Genomic DNA, 21,477 nt, shown 5'->3' with positions numbered 1-21,477 from the left:
TAACATAGTTCTAGGGACTTCATCATAGTACAAGAGTTCAAGGAAGATGTCACTTTGTGATGAAAAATATCAGAATAACTATAATTCAATAATCAATAATTCATATACAAAGATGAATTTAATCATCACACGATTGATTTTAGGACACAATTTTCAACAACTTTCACTTTGACTAAAGCCAATCGGGGCAATATCTTATATCCATCTTCCATTTGAGGTCATCAAACTCTTTGATCTTAAGAGCTTTAGTGAAGGGGTCGGCTAGGTTCTCCATTCCATCGATCTTTTGAAGCTCGACGTCACCTCGGTTCATGATCTCTCGCACTAGGTGATAGCGGTGCAGAACATGTTTAGTGCGATGGTGCAACTTAGGTTCTTTCGCCTGAGCTATGGCACTGGAGCTGTCACAATACAGCAGGACAGGACCATCAATGAAAGGTACAACTCTCAACTCAATAATAAACTTTCACAACCACACCGCCTTCTTTGCAGCATCCGATGCAGCAATGTATTCTGCTTCACATACGAAATCGGCCACAGTATGTTGCTTGGATCTTTTTTAGCAAACAGCTCCTCCATTCAAGGTAAATACGTAGCCCGACATGCTTCTGCTGTCATCACAATCTGATTGAAAACTGAAATCAGTATATCTCACAAGTTTCAGATCAGAGTCTCCATAGATAAGTCATTGATCTTTAGTATTTCTCAAATACTTAAGAATTACTTTTGCAATCTTCCAATGCTTCTTATCCAGATCTGACTGGTACCTACTCACTACCCCTAGTGAATAGGCCACATCCAGCCCCGTACATGTCATAGCATACATGATAGATCTCACTGCTGAAGCATATGGTATTCTACTCATGCGCTCTCTCTCCTTAGGAGTTATCGGATAATCTTTCTTGGAAAGAGAAATTTCATGGCCTATCGGAAGATAGCTTTTCTTGAAATTATTCATGTTGAACCACTTCAACAAGATGTCAATGTACGTGAATTGAGACAATCCAAGCAACTGTCTAAATCTATCCCTATAGATCTTCATCCCTAGGATGTAGGATGCTTCTCTCAAGTCCTTCATGGAGAACTATGATGACAACCATAGCTTCACACTCTACAAAGTTGAAATGTCATTTTCTAGTAACAGTATGTCATCCACATACAGCACAAGAAAAATGACCACAGAATCACAAGCCCATTTGTAGATGCAAGACTCTTCTCCGTTCCTAACGAAGCCAGATATTTTGATTACTTTATCAAAATGCATGTTCCAACTCCTTGATGCCTGCTTAAGTCCATAAATTGACCTTTTCAGCTTGCACACTTTCGACTTATTTGTAGATGTGAACCCTTCAGGTTGTATCACATACACCTCTTCTTCCAGCTCTCCATTAAGAAAAGTGGTTTTGACATCCATTTGTCAGATCTCATAATCTAAGTGTGCAATGACAGCAAGCATAATCCGGATGGACTTGAGCTTTGCCACAGGAGAAAACATCTCATCATAGTCAATACCATAACGCTGACGGTAACCCTTAGCAACTAGATGGGCTTTATAGGTCTCTACCTTCCCATCTGCTCCTCTTTTTCTCTTGAAAATCTATTACACCCTATCAATTTTATCCCTTCGGGCGGATCTACTAGTGTCCAGACACTATTGATCTCCATGGACTCCATCTCGGACTTCATAGCCTCAAGCCATTTTTAAGAGTCAGGCCTTTGCATGACCTCTATATAAGTGATCAAATCCTCATCGTTCTCATCAAGTTCAATAGGATCACCATCTCGGATCAAGAAACCATAGTATCTGTCCGGCTGACACGATACTCTACCAGATCTCCTTAATGGTGCCTCTACTAACTCCAGATTCAATTCACCAACCAAATCCAATTCTGTATGTGTCGGTCCTTCCACCTCATGAACTTTATCAAGTTTAATTTTATAGGCATTAGCTCTTTCACCAAGGAACTCCTTTTCTAAAAAGACTACCCGACTGCTGACAAATATTTTTTATTCTGCAGCGAGATAAAAGTAGTACCCTTTAGTTTTCTTTGGGTATCCTACGAACAAGCATCTATCGAACTTCGGTCCAAGCTTATCTATCTTTAAATGCTTGACATAAACTGGACACTCCTAGACCCTAAGATGTGAGAGCACTGACTTACGTCCAGTCCATATCTCATATGGAGTTTTATCGACAGACTTGCTAGGCACCTTATTCAAAATATAGTAGGTAGTCTCTAGAGCATATCCCCAAAAGGATATTGGTAGATTGAAAAAAGCCCATCATGGATTGGATCATGTCTAATAAGGTTCGATTCCTCCTCTCAGACACACCATTATGTTGTAGTGTTCCAGGAGGGATCCATTGTGAGAGAATCCTATTCTCTTTCAGATTTGTCAGAAACTCACTGGTGAGGTATTCACCTCCTCAATCTGAATGAAGGATTTTAATACTCTTTCCAGTTTGTTTCTCTACTTCAGCACGAAATCGTTTGAACATTTCAAATGATTCTGACTTATGCTTCATAAGATAGACATACCCATACCTCGATAGGTCGTCTATAAATATAATATAGTAGTATCCTCCTCTAGCACTTATGTTCATAGGCCCACATACATCAGTATGTATTAGACCTAGGACATCACTGGCGCTTTCACCTTTTCTTTTAAAAGGTGACTTAATCATCTTACCAAGTAGACAAGATTCACAGATAGGCAAGGATTCACAATTATCTATCTCAAGGACACATTCCTTGATCAACCTGTCAATCTTATTCTTGTTCACATGACCAAGCCTATAATGTCAAAGGTAGGATTTGCTAACATTATCTATTTTGGAACGTTTACTAGGTGTGTACGTTACACTAACAGGCCGTGATATTATGTATATGTCATATTTTAATTATCCATGCATAATTATAGTATCATTCATAATGATATCACAAAAATCATCCTTTATTATAAAATTGTAACCAAGTTTGGCCAAAAAGCCTACAGAGATGACATTCATCATAAAGGAGGGACAATAATGACAATAATCTAACATGACACTACTGGACTCGAAGACAAGCTGCAAAGTTCTCAAGGCCAGAACTGGAACAAGATTTTCATCTCCAACGTTAAGGAACCGCTCGCCCTCTCAAAATTTTCTACTTACCTGCAGTCCCTGCAATGAATTACATATATTAACAGGACTTTCGATATCCAATACCAAGGTAATAGTATCACAAACAGAGAAATTACAAGGTGTTATCATATAAATACCTTGTGAAGCAACCACTTGCCTCTTTCTCTTATTCTTATGCCTGTTTGGGTCAAGGATGGCTATATAAGCAGAACAATTCCTTTTCCAATGATCCAGCTTCTTACAGAAGAAGCATTCTGCCTGGATCTTGTCAAATTTTAACAGTTTGCTCTGCTTGAGATCGACGGCATGGGATTTTTGTACTTTTTTCTTCTTTCCTCTCTTAGAGGATCGACATCCTATAGATGAACCTCCCACTAAATTCACTGGCTCCTTTTGGAGCTAGTGATCCTTCTCAAAAGTCTGCAATAACCCTAGCAAACCATGGTAGTTTATTACAGGCTTCATCATTCTATAATGACTGAGAAAGGATAGGTAGAATTTTGACAGCGAATTGAGGATAGCATCCTTGCCTAACTATTCATGCAATAGAATGTCAAGTTTGCTAAGGCATTCCATCAGCTCAATCATGTATAATACATGATCGGTGACTGAAGCTCCCTCTCGCATACGGACATTAAACACTGTGCAAGAGGTTTTATGTCTCTCCACATCCTCAAGAATGCTGAAAAACTCATTCAACATTTGAATCATCTTCTCAGACTACGCATCTTCGAACTTACGACTAAGTTCATCGTTCATAGCTGTCCTCATCACGCAATGCACAATCGTGCGATCATTGAGCCACTTTATGTAAGTGTCTCTTGCAGCACGAGGAGCATTGACTGTAGGTTCTTTAGGTGCCTGATCCGTAAGGACATACAAATGTTGGAAAATGTGTCCCAAAAAGCCAATCGTCAAGCTATTGACGGTTGAGCAACCAAGTATTGTAATTGATTTGTTAATAAATAAAATATATTTGGTATTTTCATCATAAGCTTTCATCTTCTAATGAACTCCGTTGTTATGATGAAGTCCTTAGGACTATTTAGATTCGATAAAGAGAGGATTTATCGATTAGTCCTTAAAACTGTTCACGACCAAATGATAGGCTGTTAATAAGGACGACAGCTTCTATCGAGCATAGGTCACTGTAGGCCATATGGGTTGGTTGTCCTCTTAACCAAAGAGTGTGGAGACATTGGTATGGCATACAGGTGAGATGTAAGGGTACATCATCATTGAACGTGACCAACTCCAGAGCATTCTGCTGTCGAGAATGTCTCTGATGGGATATAGGTATAAGTGTCCCTTAGACTTGAGATCACCTCAGTGACTTGCAAGCAACTCACTGTGCTTTGGTACTGGACTAACTGAATTTATAATTCAGGGATGGAAGGCTTCTGGGCACAGTCAAGTACTTGCGAAGTCAGAGTGTGATCGAGATGGGATTGACCACTCCAAGAGTTGGAGAAGAATGAGTCACTGTATTTCAATTTAGCAAAACCTTGGCCAGGGTAATCCATCAGATGGATTTGATATTTTGAAATACAATATGGACAACCTGATCAGAGTTGACAGTTGAGCTCTGGGGTGTCCTATGATCATTTTGGTCAAGGGGATGAATTATATGAAAACTATATCCACATGGGTTCTAAGGATGTTGTTCTACACATTCGACCTATCCGATCGTCGGGTACCATTGCTAGATGGTCACTTCGATTGGTATAAAAATTTGTTCCTATGCTACCGGCTTAGGTTCGGACCTATGAGGTCACACACATTAGAGTTCATGATCTGATCGGATGGTTGATCAACGATTAAAAATCATTCTAGGGTTAGATGATCAATACGATTGATATTTAACCCAGTGCAAGTGTTGCAGGAGGATCAATTAGCAATTTGATTGCTAATTGGCTTAATTTGATTAAGCCAATGGGATAAGATTAAGTCTAATTAAATATAATTTAATTAGATTTGGTTTGGGCTTGATTGGATCAAGTCCAATTGGTTTATTGGATAAGCCAAGTGCAAGGAAAAACTAGTCCTAGTTCAACTAGGACTTGGGTCAATCTAATTTCTAATTTGATTAGAAAATTAAATCAGATTTAAATATAATTTAATCTGATTAAATTAGGTTATTAATTGGGTTAAGACTTATTTTAATTGGGTTAGTCTAATTTTGATTTTATTTGGTTTGGGAAACCAAATTAAAACAAGTTATGAGACAGAATCCTAGTAGGACTAGAATTCCACCTTGCGCCACATAAACCTTCTCCACGCCCTCTCTCTTATTCAACGCCAATCTCCACTTATTTTGTGCGACAAAAGCCCTCTCCCAGATCTCTCCCACGTTCACAAAAGGTCTCCTCTCTTCTTTCTTACATGGAAGGTGGTTTGGATTAAATCTAAAAGGAATAAGTTTGGATTTCGAATTCTATGAGATAGAGTTTTAGAAATCCAAAACTCTTTCAATTTTGCACCGAATTTATCCAAATTTTTTTTAAAATTTTTGTGGCTTTTAGGGTATACATTATGCACCCTTTTCTTGTTATCCATGCATGAAAATATGGAGGAGGTGCTCAAGAGTTGGGTGTCCCTTAACTTGCCATGTTTGGATAAGCCTTGACTAGGTGTTTGACCTAGACAAGGACTCTATCATATCTCTCTATATAAGATGATTTTCTTTATAAAATTTTAGGGAGAGATAGATATTTGAGAGACCTTTTTTACATCCAAAAATTAGAGAGAAATACCTTTGGGTCGTAGAGATATAAAAGATGCAAGTTTGGGTGTCTAGAAAGAAAAACGTGAAGAAGAAGAGGGTCTTCTTCTAGGGATTTTATTTTCATATATTTCCTCCTTCCATCTTGAGTTTCCTGAGAGCGTCTCAGATCTGAAACTTCTCCTTCTACTTTTCATCTTTGGAAGAGTCCAAATCAAGAAGAAGGAGGCACCTGATCAACCATCAAAGAAGGATCAGCGCAGTACTAGCATACCGTGCTGATTTCCTGAAGCAGGACTTCTGATCGAGATTTGTGGACTCGTGTGGATGACTCCTAGAGGCCGAACACGTGTGTGGCTTGAAACATCATCCTTAAGCCCGGATCAGTGAGGTTAGAGCGTCTAACTTGCAAGGTAATAGATCTGATCTATTGTTTAATACATACATTAGATGTGGTATAAAAATATGTTGATATGATCAACATGTAGTTCATGCTATATTTATATATTTTAATTTCTGATTTAATTCCATGTAATAATCATGTAATAGGATCTTAGATCTAGGGATTTTCTGATCTTAGAAAATAAATTTTGATTTATTTTAGTCTTTCGCTGTATGATCTTGAAAAAGTTTCAAGATCTAACCCTCTTTTTCAAGATCTAACCCTGAAACCCTAGATCTGGTTCCTTCAATTGGTATCAGAGCCTAGGTTCTTTATTACATGATTATTTATACATGCTTAGATTATTTCTTAGATTAGATCTAATTTATAATCTGATTATTAAATCTGAAATTAAAATTTTAGATCAATCACAAACTGCAAGGTTGTCCTGCTGTAAGGTTTACCCCTTACAGTGCAAAGGTTGTCCTAGTTTGTGTAGATCTATCTTTTATCATAAATTTGTTAGATATGATCTAGATTAAATTTATGATTTATTAGATTTAAAAGATGTTTAAATCTGAAATAAAATCTCTTTGTTAATAATTTTTATGCAAAGAAATTATTTAAAGTTAAAATTGTTTCAATTACATGAACCTGTTTAGATTAGATCTAAAGTAGTTTCATGTTTATTTCACTTGCATCTTGATTATGAATCAAACATGCAATATGGTTGGTAGAATCATATTGTAAAATTATTTTACAAATATAAAAATTATTTTTTGAAAAGCCAAACCCAACCCTCAGCCCAAAACTTAATTAAGAATTAAGAAGTTGTTTGATTAGGTTCTAGGATTGTGAATTGAAGAACCTAAGACACAAATCATAACACATTGGGTTAATGGGTTAGTGAAAATTAGGTCCATTAATTGGGTTAGACCTATGGTTAGATTAAAGATGGACTTAATTAGAGAATTGACTAAATCTAATCAATTGTTGTCTTAGATTAGGTCAAGGATTCTCTAGATCAATTACAATAGTTGTAGTTGGTCAAGTCCATGTCTTTAACGAGAACCAAATGGACTTGATTCTTGGCTAAGCGGTCTAGCACGAACTGTTATGTTGATCTAATCGAAACTAATTAAACCAGTTGGTGTCTAAGGTAAACCAGATCGGTGGTTTTTAATTGGAAGCCCGCTTACCTGGCCATTTCTGATGGTGTCTAAGGCAAGCTTTGGCAGACCCTCCCACTGATCGAACTTACCTGGCCTCTTGGTGAAATTATGTTTTGATCAGATCACTTGACTATTCGAGCTGACCCATGTCAGCTAGGTAAATCAGTGTGACTGATTTAGGTGCTCCTAGACCAGCCCCTTTAATGGTCTCCCTTAAGCTGACTTGGTGAAGCCAGTGGGAGGATCATGATAAGCTGGTTCATCTGACCTCATCCTCTAAATTATTTAAATCCTTTAAAATTATTAAGTCCTTAAAATGACAAAGTTATGGAGATAACTGAGTCATAACCTCCCATTAAGGTGTTTGATAATGAGTCCATTAACTCAATAATCATTGCAGACCCAAAGGCCTGGTGCTTGTTGACTAATGGAATTATCACTCATCATATGATCACTTGGAAGTATCTCTCTAATGGTGGTTAGGTGAGCCAACCAAAGTTGGGCTTAATCATTCGTTGGTCAGATACACCAAGTATGATCATGTTAATGGTTGGACCTAACTGGATCCTTACAGTGGAGGTCAAAGCCTACTGATTAGGTTTCTGGGGCAAAATTAAAATTACTAGAAATTGTTTAGAGAAATAATTGGTTATGAACCTACCCTTAGATGTACATGGGTTGACCAACCAAAGTTGGGCTTGTGTGCAGTCTAAGTGGATTCTAGTACCCGCTAAGGAATTAGGGTAATTCCTCGAGTTGGAGGTAGAGGCTACCAATTCGAATAAAATAGTGGGAGAAACCTTTTGATTAAAGTCCAAATCTTTAGGTTTAATAAATCAATTACTAATTAGGTTATGGTTCTCCTTTGTGCAAATATGGCCACTTCCCTATCGCTCCGATCATTGTTGGACAATGATAAGTTGGTGGGACCCAACTTCGGTAGCTGGTACCGAAAGTTGAAGATAGTCCTGGAGCATGAACGGATCCTATATGTGATAATAGATCCTGCACCTGAGGAGCCAGCTGTCAATGCACGTGGAACAATCAGAGACACTTACCAGAAGTGGCTCAGTGATCGGACCACGGTGCGCTGTATCATGCTGGCTATCATGAGCGATGAGTTCAGTCGCAGATTCGAGATGGCTCAGCCAAAGGACAAGCTTCAAGTATTGGAGGATGCCTTTGGCACACCCGATGACGTGGAGAAGCACAAGACTAGTTGTGCCATCTTCAACGCCAAAATGCGGGATGGTGCCTCTGTCACTGATCATGTATTGTACATGATCGAGCTGATGGAATGATTGAGCAAGCTCGACTTTTCCTTACATGAGCAGCTTGGGAAAGATGCAATACTGAACTCGCTGCCCAAGTCTTATCTCCCATTCCTCACTCATTATAGAATGACAAAGCCTGAAGAGAACTACCACGAGTTACTGGGGTTGCTTCAGAACTTTGAGAAGGATCACCAACTTCACAAGGAGTCGGTGAATTTAGTGGGAGGTTCGTCTTCTGGTTCTCGACCTTTTAAGAAAGGAAAGAAGAACAAGAAGAAGAAGTAAAGAAGGTGCAAGTTCAGGCTAGGACATCAGTGCAGAGCCAGACCAAAAAGGTCAAGCCTGATAAGAGTCTATTCTACTGGCAAGCACCCTAGATTAGATAGTGTGTCAGATATCTACTTATGGCACTGTAGGCTAGGTCATATAAACAAGAACAGAATAAACAGGTTGACTCAAGAGAGAATCCTAGAAGTTAGTGATTGTGAATCACTTCCAACCTGTGAGTCCTGTCTTCTTGGTAAAATGACCAAGTCACCTTTTATTGAAAAAGGTGAGAGAGCTACTGAGCTCTTGGGCCTAGTACATACTGATGTATGCGGGCCCATGAGCAACAGTGCTAGAGGTGGATATTTCTACTTCATAACTTTCACGGATGACCTATCCCGATATGGATATGTCTATCTGATGAAACATAAATCAGATTCATTTGAAATGTTCAAATGATTCTGAAGTGAAGTAGAAAAATAAACTGGGAAGAGTATTAAAACTCTTCGATCTGATCGAGGAGGAGAATACCTTTCTAGTGAGTTTCTCACATATCTAGGAGAGAATGGGATTCTCTCTCAATGGACTCCTCCAGGAATACCACAGCATAATGGTGTGTTTGAAAGGAGGAATCGGACTTTGTTAGACATGGTCCGATCCATGATGGGTTTTTGCTAGCTTGCTGATATCCTTCCAGGGATATGCACTCGAATCGGCCTGTTATCTGTTAAATAGGATTCTAAGTAAGTCTGTAATTAAGACTCCATATGAGATATGGACAGGGCGTAAGCCAGTACTTTCACACCTTAGGATCTGGGGGTGCCCGGCCTATGTCAAACGATTAGTCACAGACAAACTTGGACCTAGGTCTGACAAATGCTCATTCATAGGGTACTCCAAAGAGACAAAAGGATATTTTTTCTACCATGCTGATGAACAAAAGGTGTTCGTCAGCCTTAAGGCAATCTTTTTAGAAAAGGAGTTCCTTGGTGAAGGAACCGTTGCCTCTAAGGTTGAACTTGATGAAGTTCAACAGGTAGAAGGACCGACACCAATAGCTGAACCTGAGTCGGATATGATTAGATCAGATCCGGAGCCCAATATATCTGTACCATTAAGGCGATCCGATAGAGTACCGCGTCAGCCGAACAGATACTACGGTTTCTTGGTCCAGGATGGTGATCCCATCGAACTTGATGAGAATAATGAGGATCCGATCACCTATATGGATGCTATGCAGAGACCTGATTCCGAGAAATGGCTTGAAGCCATGAAATCCGAAATGAAGTCCATGAAGGTCAACGATGTATGGACATTGGTTGACCCACCTGAAGGGGTTAAACCCATTGGGTGTAAATGGGTCTTCAAAAGGAAGAGGGGCGCAGATGGAAAGGTGGAGACCTATAAAGCCCGTCTGGTTGCCAAGGGGTATCGTCAACGTTATGATATTGACTATGACGAGACATTTTCCCCTGTGGCAATGCTCAAATCTATTCGGATAATGCTTGCAATAGCTGCCCATCTGGATTATGAGATCTGGCAGATGGATGTAAAGACAGCTTTCCTGAATGGAGAGCTGACTGAAGAGGTGTATATGATACAACCTGAAGGGTTTACATCCACAGATGAGTCCAAGGTGTGCAAGCTTCAGAGATCCATTTATGGACTGAAGCAAGCTTCTCGGAGTTGGAACATGTGTTTTGATAAGGTGATCAAAATGTATGGCTTCATTAAGAATGGAGAAGAGCCCTGCATCTATAAATAGGCAAATGGTCCAGTTGTGGTATTCCTTGTCTTGTACGTGGATGACATTCTCTTAATCGGGAATGACATCCCCGCACTACAGGGAATAAAAGTTTAGTTGTCATCACAGTTCTCCATGAAGGACTTGGGTGAAGCATCCTACATCCTAGGGATGAAGATCTATAGGGATAGATCTAAAAGGATGCTTGGGTTATCCCAGTCCATTACATAGACACTGTGCTGAAGAGGTTCAGCATGGAGAATTTCAAGAAGGCTATCTACCAATAGGCCATGGAATTTCTCTCTCTAAGAAGGATTATCCGACAACTCCTGAAGAGAGAGAGTGTATGAGTAGAGTCCCATATGCTTCAGCTGTGGGATCTATCATGTACGCCATGACATGTACAAGACCAGATGTGGCATACTCACTAGGAGTAGTGAGTAGATACCAATCTGATCCTGGAGAAGATCACTGGAAAGTGGTTAAAGCCATCCTTAAGTATTTGAGAAATACTAAGGACCAATGGTTGGTTTATGGTGAGTCAGATCTGAAACTTATGGGGTTCACAGACTCCAGCTTCCAATCTGACCATGATGACAGCAGGAGCATGTCGGGTTATATCTTTACTCTGAATGGTGGAGCCATCTGCTGGAAGAGTTCCAAGCAGCATACTGTGGCAGACTCTGTTTGTGAAGCGGAGTATATCGCAGCATCAGATGCCGCGAAGGAAGCTGTGTGGCTGAGAAAATTCATCAACGAGCTCGGAGTAGCACCCTCCCTCGATGGTCCAGTCCTGCTCTACTGCGACAGCACTGGTGCCATAGCTCAGGTGAAGAAACCCAAAGCACATTAGCGGACGAAGCACATCTTGCGCCGCTTCCACCTGATCTGAGAGATCGTGGATCGAGGTGACGTCGACCTTCAGAAGATCGACGGAAAAGAGAACCTAGCCGACCCCTTCACTAGAGCCCTGGCAATAAAGGAGTTCGACAACCACAAGTCGAAGATGGGTATTAGATACTGTGCCGAGTGGCTTTAGGACAAGTGGGAGTTGTTGGGAAATGTGTCCCAAAAAGTCAATCATCAAGCTGTTGACGGTTGAGCAACCAAGTATTGTAATTGATTTGTTAATAAATAAAATATATTTGGCATTTTCATCATAAGCTTTCATCTTCTAATGAACTCCATTGTTATGATGAAGTCCTTAGGACTATTTAGATTCGATAAAGAGAGGATTTATCGATTAGTCCTTAAAACTGTTCACGACCAAATGATAGGCTGTTAATAAGGACGACAGCTTCTATCGAGCATAGGTCGCTGTAGGCCATATGGGTTGGTTGTCCTCTTAACCAAAGAGTGTGGAGACACTGGTATGGCATACAGGTGAGATATAAGGGTACATCATCATTGAACGTGACCAACTCCAGAGCATTCTGCTGTCGAGAATGTCTCTGATGGGATATAGATATAAGTGTCCCTTAGACTTGAGATCACCTCAGTGACTTGCAAGCAACTCACTGTGCTTTGGTACTGGACTAACTGAATTTCTAATTCAGGACGGAAGGCTTCTGGGCACAGTCAAGTACTTGCGAAGTCAGAGTGTGATCGAGATGGGATTGACCACTCCAAGAGTTGGAGAAGAATGAGTCGCTGTATTTCAATTTAGCAAAACCTTGGCCAGGATAATCCATCAGATGGATTTGATATTTTGAAATACAATGTGGACAACCTGATCAGAGTTGACAGTTGAGCTCTGGGGTGTCCTATGATCATTTTGGTCAAGGGGATGAATTATATGAAAACTATATCCGCATGGGTTCTAAGGATGTTGTTCTACACATTCGACCTATCCGGTCGTCGGGTACCATTGCTAGATGGTCACTTCGATTGGTATAAGAATTTGTTCTTATACTACCAGCTTAGGTTCGGACCTATGAGGTCACACACATTAGAGTTCATGATCCGATCGGATGGTTGATCAATGATTAAGAATCGTTCTAGGGTTAGATGATCAATACGATTGATATTTAACCCAGTGCAAGTGTTGCAGGAGGATCGATTAGCAATTTGATTGCTAATTGGCTTAATTTGATTAAGCCAATGGGATGAGATTAAGTCTAATTAAATATGATTTAATTAGATTTAGTTTGGGCTTGATTGGATCAAGTCCAATTGGTTTATTGGATAAGCCAAGTGCAAGGAAAAACTAGTCCTAGTTCAACTAGGACTTGGGTCAATCTAATTTCTAATTTGATTAGAAAATTAAATCAGATTTAAATATAATTTAATCTGATTAAATTAGGTTCTTAATTGGGTTAAGACCTATTTTAATTGGGTTGATCTAATTTTGATTTGATTTGGTTTGGGAAACCAAATTAAAACAAGTTATGAGACAAAATCCTAGTAGGACTAGGATTCCACCTTGCGCCACATAAACCTTCTCCACGCCCTCTCTCTTATTCAACGCCAATCTCCACTTATTTTGTGCAACAAAAGCCCTCTCCCAGATCTCTCCCACGTTCACAAAAGGTCTCCTCTCTTCTTTCTTACATGGAAGGTGGTTTGGATCAAATCTAAAAGGAATAAGTTTGGATTTCGAATTCTATGAGATAGAGTTTTAGAAATCCAAAACTCTTTCAATTTTGCACCAAATTTATCCAAATTTTTTTTGAAATTTTTGTGCTTTTAGGGTATACATTATTCACCCTTTTCTTATGATCCATGCATGAAAATATGGAGGAGGTGCTCAAGAGTTGGGCGTCCCTTAACTTGCCATGTTTGGATAAGCCTTGACTAGGTGTTTGACCTAGACAAGGACTCTATCATATCTCTCTATATAAGATGAGTTTCTTTTTGAAATTTTAGAGAGAGATAGATATTTGAGAGACCTTTCTGCCATCCAAAAATTAGAGAGAAATACCTTTAGGTCGTGGAGATATAAAAGATGCAAGTTTGGGTGTCTAGAGAGAAAAACGTGAAGAAGAAGAGGGTCTTCTTCTAGGGTTTTTATTTTCATATATTTCCTCCTTCCATCTTGAGTTTCCTGAGAGCGTCTCAGATCTGAAACTTCTCCTTCTACTTTCCATCTTTGGAAGAGTCCAAATCAAGAAGAAGGAGGCACCTGATCAACCATCAAAGAAGGATCAGCGCAGTACTAGCATACTGTGCTGATTTCCTGAAGCAGGACTTCTGATCGAGATTCGTGGGCTCGTGTGGATGACTCCTAGAGGCCGGACATGTGTGCGGCTTGCAACATCATCCTTAAGCCCGATCAGTAAGGTTAGAGCATCTAACTTGCAAGGTAATAGATCTGATCTATTGTTTAATACATACATTAGATGTGGTATAAAAACATGTTGATATGATCAACATGTAGTTCATGCTATATTTATATATTTTAATTTTTGATTTAATTCCATGTAATAATCATGTAATAGGATCTTAGATCTAGGGATTTTCTGATCTTAGAAAATAAATTTTGATTTATTTTAGTCTTCCGCTGTATGATCTTGAAAAAGTTTCAGGATCTAACCCTCTTTTTCAAGATCTAACCCTGAAACCCTAGATCTGATTCCTTCAACAAAATCCTCTCATGCTCCAACACGATCTTCAACTTTCGATACCAGCTATCGAAGTTGGGTCCGATGAGATTGTCGCTGTCCAACAGTGAACGGAGGGATAGTGTGTTGGCCATAACTGAAAGGAAAAAATATTAGCCTATTGGTATATGAATTATTATTTTTTTTAATCCTGAAGATATGTACTTTAGTCTAAAGGTCCTCCCATTATTTTTTATGAATTGGTAGCCTCTACCTCTAACTCGAGAATTATATTAATTTTTTAGTGGGTACTAGAATCCATACGGACTGCATTTAGACCCGAGTGTGGCTTGGCCAATCCTAGTGCATCCATGGATAGGTTCATAACCAATTTTTCTCCAAACAACTTCTAGCATTGGATTTTGCCCCAGACATCCCTTCAGTAGGCGTGTGGTGTCTCCATTGAAAATCTTGGTTAGGTCTAACCATTAACATGACACATCAAGTGCATCCAACAAATGGATGTCCAGGCCGGAGTGTGGCTCGATCAATCTGAGCATTGATCTGAAGGTACATCATGATGGTCATATAATGAATGATAATTCTAATACGTAATAGACACTAGGCGTGTGGCACCTTCAATGCCTATTTGAAATATTGGACTCATTATCACACACCTTAATAGGAGGCAATGACCAAGTTATCTCATAATTTTATCACTTTATGGACCTAATAATTTAGAAGATTTGATTTTGTTGACCTGAGAATAAGAGAAGAAGTTGACCTGCAAGCTACAAATCTTTTCACTGACTTCACCAAGTCATGCAAAGGATTAAACACAAGCTAGTCTAAAGACACCTAAATCAGTCACACTGATTCACCTTAATGGTATAGGTCTACACGAATCGACTAGTGACCTAATCAAAATGTAATCTACTATGTTAGCCAGGTTAGTGAGATCAGCGGGAGGGATCTATCCTTAACTCACCGTAGATGCATCTAGGTGAATAGATCTTAATTAAAAATCACTTGATTGAATCTACCAAACTTATCTTAGACACCAACTGGTTAATTAGCTTCAATTTGACACACCAGAAGATTCAGGCTCAACCACGGAGCCATGATCATGGTCCATTGATTAGGGTCAAACACATGAACTTGATCAAACTTTAACTATTGAGATTGATTTAGAGAAATACTGACCTAATCTAATTCAATACTTGATTAGATTTAATTAATTTCTCTACTTGGTCCATATGTGTTCCTAACCCTAGGTCTAACCCATTAAAAGAATCTGATTCATCCTAACCCTTTGCTCATCATATTATGTGGTGTCTTAATAATCTTCAATTCTCAATTTTAGATTATTCAAACTTAATTCAAAATTAAGTGTGTGAAATGTGTGTTTCAGTTTGTAGAACTACTCTACAAGGGTTTCAAGTGAAGCATACCATATGTTTCAACACATGAAAATAAATTTTTATAATATGTTTAACAATTAAACAAATATAGGTATGATCTAAACTTTATTCATACATTTCATGTATCATGACAATTTTTAGATCAATACCAATTACATCATATTTAACATGTAATTCAGATCTAAAAAATTTTATATCTGAATTTTATCCTATTATAATAAATCATAAATTACTTTAGATCTAATCTAAATATATTTATGATTAAAATAATATATAAAAATTTATTCACTTTTTTTCTTTATGAAACTAGATCACAACGATATCCCTACACATCATAAGAGAATCCATCGAATAGACAAAAGAGAGATTAATATCTTCAATCTCTTATGATCGGACGATCTGGTGATCTCATCAATCTGAGTACTAGGCTACTAAGATCTGAAATCTAATTTCATATATAATTACATCAACATGTAATTATTGACAAAACTATTTTATGTCATGAACATATCCTTGATCTCATCATTTATGTTCTTCATCTAATTCAATTAGATTTGATATATTATATACATCATATCAAATCTAAAACTTATCTTATACTAATTATAAAATATTAATTTTAGATTTGATATCAAATAAAAAAATAATTAGATACAAATATGAATGCATAAGAAATTAATTTTTGATAAAATCTATTTTCATGCAGTGTTGAATTATGATAGGATTCAGATCTAAATATCCATCGAAATAGATCTAATTTAAATTTAAAATAATTCTCACTTCATAAGAAAAATAATAAAATTAAAATTTTATTAAAATAGATTTAAAATAAATTTTTAATTTATATTATTTTTTATCAAAAATTTAGTAATAGTAGAATTCTATTATAATAGATTTATAACAATCTCAATCAACCATTGATTAAGCACCTCTAATCCAATCAAAATTAGATCAAAAATTTAATATAAATAGACTTAAATATCACATAAAAAATTTTAGTTAAATTTTATACAAATAATTATAAAAAATTTTATTTTTTATGTATGTTGGTGCAAAAATCCGCTTGTGCCGGAGAAGCTGGAGTCGGGGAAGCCGCGGTCGCCGCCGGGACCTGCAAGGGAAGTCTAAACCGAAGGTGGGGTTGCTCCGGCAAGACCCTCCGACGCTCAAGTCAGTTCTCTGCCTCAACAAGAATGGAGTGCTCGAACAGAGAATTTAGCAGAGTTTTGAGACAAGGAAAAGGAGCTTAAAGAATAACATATCTGGGTCTCCCTTTTATAGGCGGAGGAGGCAAAGGATTGATGGCGACGTTTGTAACCGCCTGGTAGTGGACCGCCCATGGTCAGGGGAATTGATTGCGAAAGATAGTGGGGTAGACCCGTGGCCATCGTCATGGCCCGCCACGTAGGGCCTGTTGCAGGTAGTGGAGCGACGTCCGTTGCTGCTAGTTGTCAGCAAGTAGTGGGATCGTGCAGCACCTGCCGCAGGGAGTGGAGCAGCATCGTGGCCGTTGACACCGCCTGTCAGGGAGTAATGGTTTCGCCGCAGGGGGTGATGGAGCCGCACGGAATCCGCTACAGGATCATGGTTGTTATTGTGGTGTGCCAAGAGATGCGGATCTGTTGATCGAGGCTCGGCAGTGGTCTGAGTTCGGCCTTTGTAGGAGTCCGGGAGGAGTCCTCCTTTCGGTTGAGGTCGTGGGTGGAGTCTGGCTCCAGCAGCTGATGCTGAGGTCGGAGACTGAGGTCGGAGCTTGGCTCCCGTAGGAGTCCTGGTGGAACCCTCTTAGAGCCAAAGTTGCAGGCGGAACCTGGCTCACGTAGGAGTCCGGACGGTGCCGCCCTGCTGTCGATGGTGGAGCCCGGCTCCCGTAGGAGTCCGAGTGGAGCCGTTCTGCTGTCGATGGTGGAGCCCGGCTCCCATAGGAGTCCGGGCGGAGCCGTTCTACTGTCGATGGTGGAGCCCGGCTCCCGTAGGAGTCCGGGCGGAGCCGTTCTGCTGTCGATGGTGGAACCCGGCTCCCATAGGAGTCCGGGCGGAGCCGTTCTGCTGTCGATGGTGGAGCCCGACTCCCGTAGGAGTCCAGGCGGAGCCGTTCTGCTGTCGATGGTGGAGCCCGACTCCCGTAGGAGTCCGGGCGGAGCTGTTCTGCTGTCGATGGTGGAGCCAGGCTCCCGTAGGAGTCCAGGCGGAGCCGTTCTGCTGTCGATGGTGGAGCCCGGCTCCCGTAGGAGTCCAGGCGGAGCCGTTCTGCTGTCGATGGTGGAGCCCGGCTCCCGTAGGAGTCCAGGCGGAGCCGTTCTGCTGTCGATGGTGGAGCCCGGCTCCCATAGGAGTCCGGGCGGAGCCGTTCTGCTGTCGATGGTGGAGCCCGGCTCCCATAGGAGTCCGGGCGGAGCCGTTCTGCTGTCGATGGTGGAGCCCGGCTCCCGTAGGAGTCCGAGCGGAGCCGTTCTGCTGTCGATGGTGGAGCCCGGCTCCCGTAGGAGTCCGGGCGGAGCCGTTCTGCTGTCGATGGTGGAGCCCGGCTCCCGTAGGAGTCTGGGCAGAGCCGTTCTGCTGTCGATGGAGGAACCCGTCTCCTGTAGGAGTCCGGGCGGAGCCGTTCTGCTGTCGATTTTGGCTGCGGGTATTTTATACCCAACACCAGTCCCCCTACTTTTGAGTTTGAATTTCAAGTGAAGGAAGTACACACAGAGAGAGATGTGCGCAGCCGGAATCGCCTCTTCGAACCTTGCGCACTGCCGCCCTCATTTAATGCGCGCACGTCAGAGTCCGTTTTTCGGTGAAGGTGACTTGAAAAGTCTTTTCGGAATCCCCGTTGAAATGTGATCCCAAGCGTCGCCCTGCGGGAATTCGTGAGCGATCAACCCTCGATGGTGGTGAAGGGGATAAGCGCGCCACGTGGCACACACCAGTTGGCCCAGGAATACCCGCCGCCATAACTGCGCCAGGATCCATCGGCTATTTAAACCCCTCAGTCCCTTCGTGGTTTCATCCTGGCGCTGTTCTTTCATCTGAGAGTCCTGCTTCTCTCGCCCCAGTCCCTGTCTCCTTCCCTCACACCATGTTCTCTACTCGGGGGATTGTTCTTGAGGGAATTTTTAGGGTTTGGAGGAAGGTGAGGAGGAGAATAGCGGCCGGTGAGAATTTCCGTCGTTCTAAAGGGAGCTCAAGGAAGAATTCCTTCAACAACAGGGGTTTAATAACGGGGGCTATCGGTGAGGTTATTCTGCCTGCGAATCTTGGAGTAGCAAGGCGGGGTGATACCGGTCGAGAGGGCAGAATAGCCGTCATAAGCCATGACGGGATCCTTGACGTCGTCGGGGCCGAGAGACCAGAGGCGGTCGGCGTCGACGGTGGGGCAGTAGAACTTGTTGCGGGGATGGTGGAAGTAACGCATGCCGACCTTGCCGGAGCGTCTCGGGTGGCGGCCGTCGTTGTTCCCACCGCCTCCGGAGATCTACCCCACCCCTTTCCCGCTAAGATAGGGACTTCGGGAACAGAATGAGGCTGGATGGGGCGAGAGCTGTTACACGCACTGGAGAATGCGACTGAGAAGGATAGAGACGGAGTTCGTAGCTCGGAGCGGCCTCCGGTTCGTCCTGCCCGAACCGTGCTCGCGAGACTTGCGATGACGTGTATCTTCTTTTTCTTTTTTTTTTTCTGACCCACCGGGTCCTGTAACGTGTACTTCTGTTAAATGAAAAAGTGATTTCAGTACCTTGTTTGCATCTTGTGTTAAATAGTTGTCTGCCGAACTTCTTCTTCATTTTCCTTTCCTTCTCTTTGTCTGTGTTACGTCGTTCCAAGGTCGTCGGCGACCTTTTCAGCTCATGTGGGGTCGTCATTCGCCGAGCTCCTTTTCGGCTTTTATGCCATTCGGAGATACCCACTTGTCAGGTTCGCTCGGATTTTTCTCCGCTGAGGTCGGGGCTAAGTTCGGCTCCCTTGATAGTCTGAACGGAGAAGCCCACCGGGAGTTGGAGTAGCTCGATTCTTGTAAGAGCCAGGGCAAAGTTTTTCTGCAATCAAAGTCATAAGTAAAGTCTGGCTTCCGTAGAAGTCCGGGTGGAGTTGTCATGTAGCCGATGTTGGCGGCGGAGCCCGGCTCCCGTGGGAGTTTGGGTGAAGTCTTTTTTACGGCGGAACCCGGCTCCCGTAGGGGTCCGGGCGAAGTCTTCTTGGTGGTGGAACCCGGCTCCCGTAGGAGTCCGGGCGAAGTCTTCTTGGCGGTGGAACCCGGCTCCCGTAGGAGTCCGGGTGAAGTCTTCTTTTGCGGTGGAACCCGGCTCCCGTAGGAGTCCGGGTGAAGTCTTCTTTTGTGGCGGAACCCGGCTCCCGTAGGAGTCCGGGTGAAGTCTTCTTTGGCGTAGGAACCCGGCTCCCGTAGGAGTCCGGGCAAAGTCTTCTTGGCGGTGGAACCCGGCTCCGGTAGGAGTCCGGGTGAAGTCTTCTTTTGCGGCGGAACCCGGCTCCCATAGGAGTCCGGGTGAAGTCTTCTTTTGTGGCAGAACCCGGCTCCCGTAGGAGTCCGGGTGAAGTCTTCTTTTGCGTAGGAACCCGGCTCCCGTAGGAGTCCGGGCGAAGTCTTCTTGGCGGTGGAACTCGGCTCCCGTAGGAGTCCGGGTGAAGTCTTCTTTTACGGCGGAACCTGGCTCCCGTAGGAGTCCAGGTGAAGTCTTCTTTTGTGGTGGAACCCGGCTCCCGTAGGAGTCCGGGTGAAGTCTTCTTTGGCGTAGGAACCCGGCTCCCGTAGGAGTCCGGGCGAAGTCTTCTTGGCGGTGGAACCTGGCTCCCGTAGGAGTCCGGGTGAAGTCTTCTTGGCGGTGGAACCCGGCTCCCGTAGGAGTCCGGGTGAAGTCTTCTTTTGCGACGGAACCCGACTCCCGTAGGAGTCCGGGTGAAGTCTTCTTTGGCGTAGGAACCCAGCTCCCGTAGGAGTCCGGGCGAAGTCTTCTTGGCGGTGGAACCCGGCTCCCGTAGGAGTCCGGGTGAAGTCTTCTTGGCGGTGGAACCCGGCTCCCGTAGGAGTCCGGGTGAAGTCTTCTTTTGCGGCGGAACCCGGCTCCCGTAGGAGTCCGGGTGAAGTCTTCTTTGGCGTAGGAACCCAGCTCCCGTAGGAGTCCGGGCGAAGTCTTCTTGGCGGTGGAACCTGGCTCCCGTAGGAGTCCGGGTGAAGTCTTCTTGGCGGTGGAACCCGGCTCCCGTAGGAGTCCGGGTGAAGTCTTCTTTTGCGGTGGAACCCGGCTCCCGTAGGAGTCCGGACCTTCCACTTTGCTCATGTCAGTACGAGGTCCTCCTCCTGTTCCTGACAGGGCTGTGGGGGCACATTAGGGCGTTGTAAGGCCTCTCCCCCCATCCGGTCTAAAAGAACCAGGCCTTCGACTTTTATTAGGTCGCCCTCTCATTTTTGATACTGTCTACTTGAACTGTCCCAAGACAAATGGGCACGCATTTTTTGATTAGGATGAAATTACTGGTAGTGGTCAGCAAGTAGTGGGATCGTGCAGCACCTGCCGCAGGGAGTGGAGCAGCATCGTGGCCGTTGACACAGCCTGTCAGGGAGTAATGGTTTCGCCGCAGGGGGTGATGGAGCCGCACGGAATCTGCTACAGGATCATGGTTGTTATTGTGATGTGCCAAGAGACGCGGATCTGTTGATCGAGGCTCGGCAGTGGTCAGAGTTCGGCCTTTGTAGGAGTCTGGGAGGAGCCTCCTTTCGGTTGAGGTCGTGGGTGGAGTCTGGCTCCAGCAGCTGAAGCTGAGGTCGGAGACTGAGGTCGGAGCTTGGCTCCCGTAGGAGTCCTGGTGGAACCCTCTTAGAGC

The sequence above is a fragment of the Elaeis guineensis genome, chromosome 3 (assembly GCF_000442705.2).
Source record: "Elaeis guineensis isolate ETL-2024a chromosome 3, EG11, whole genome shotgun sequence".
NCBI lineage: Eukaryota > Viridiplantae > Streptophyta > Magnoliopsida > Arecales > Arecaceae > Elaeis > Elaeis guineensis.
This window is presented reverse-complemented; position numbering follows the sequence as displayed.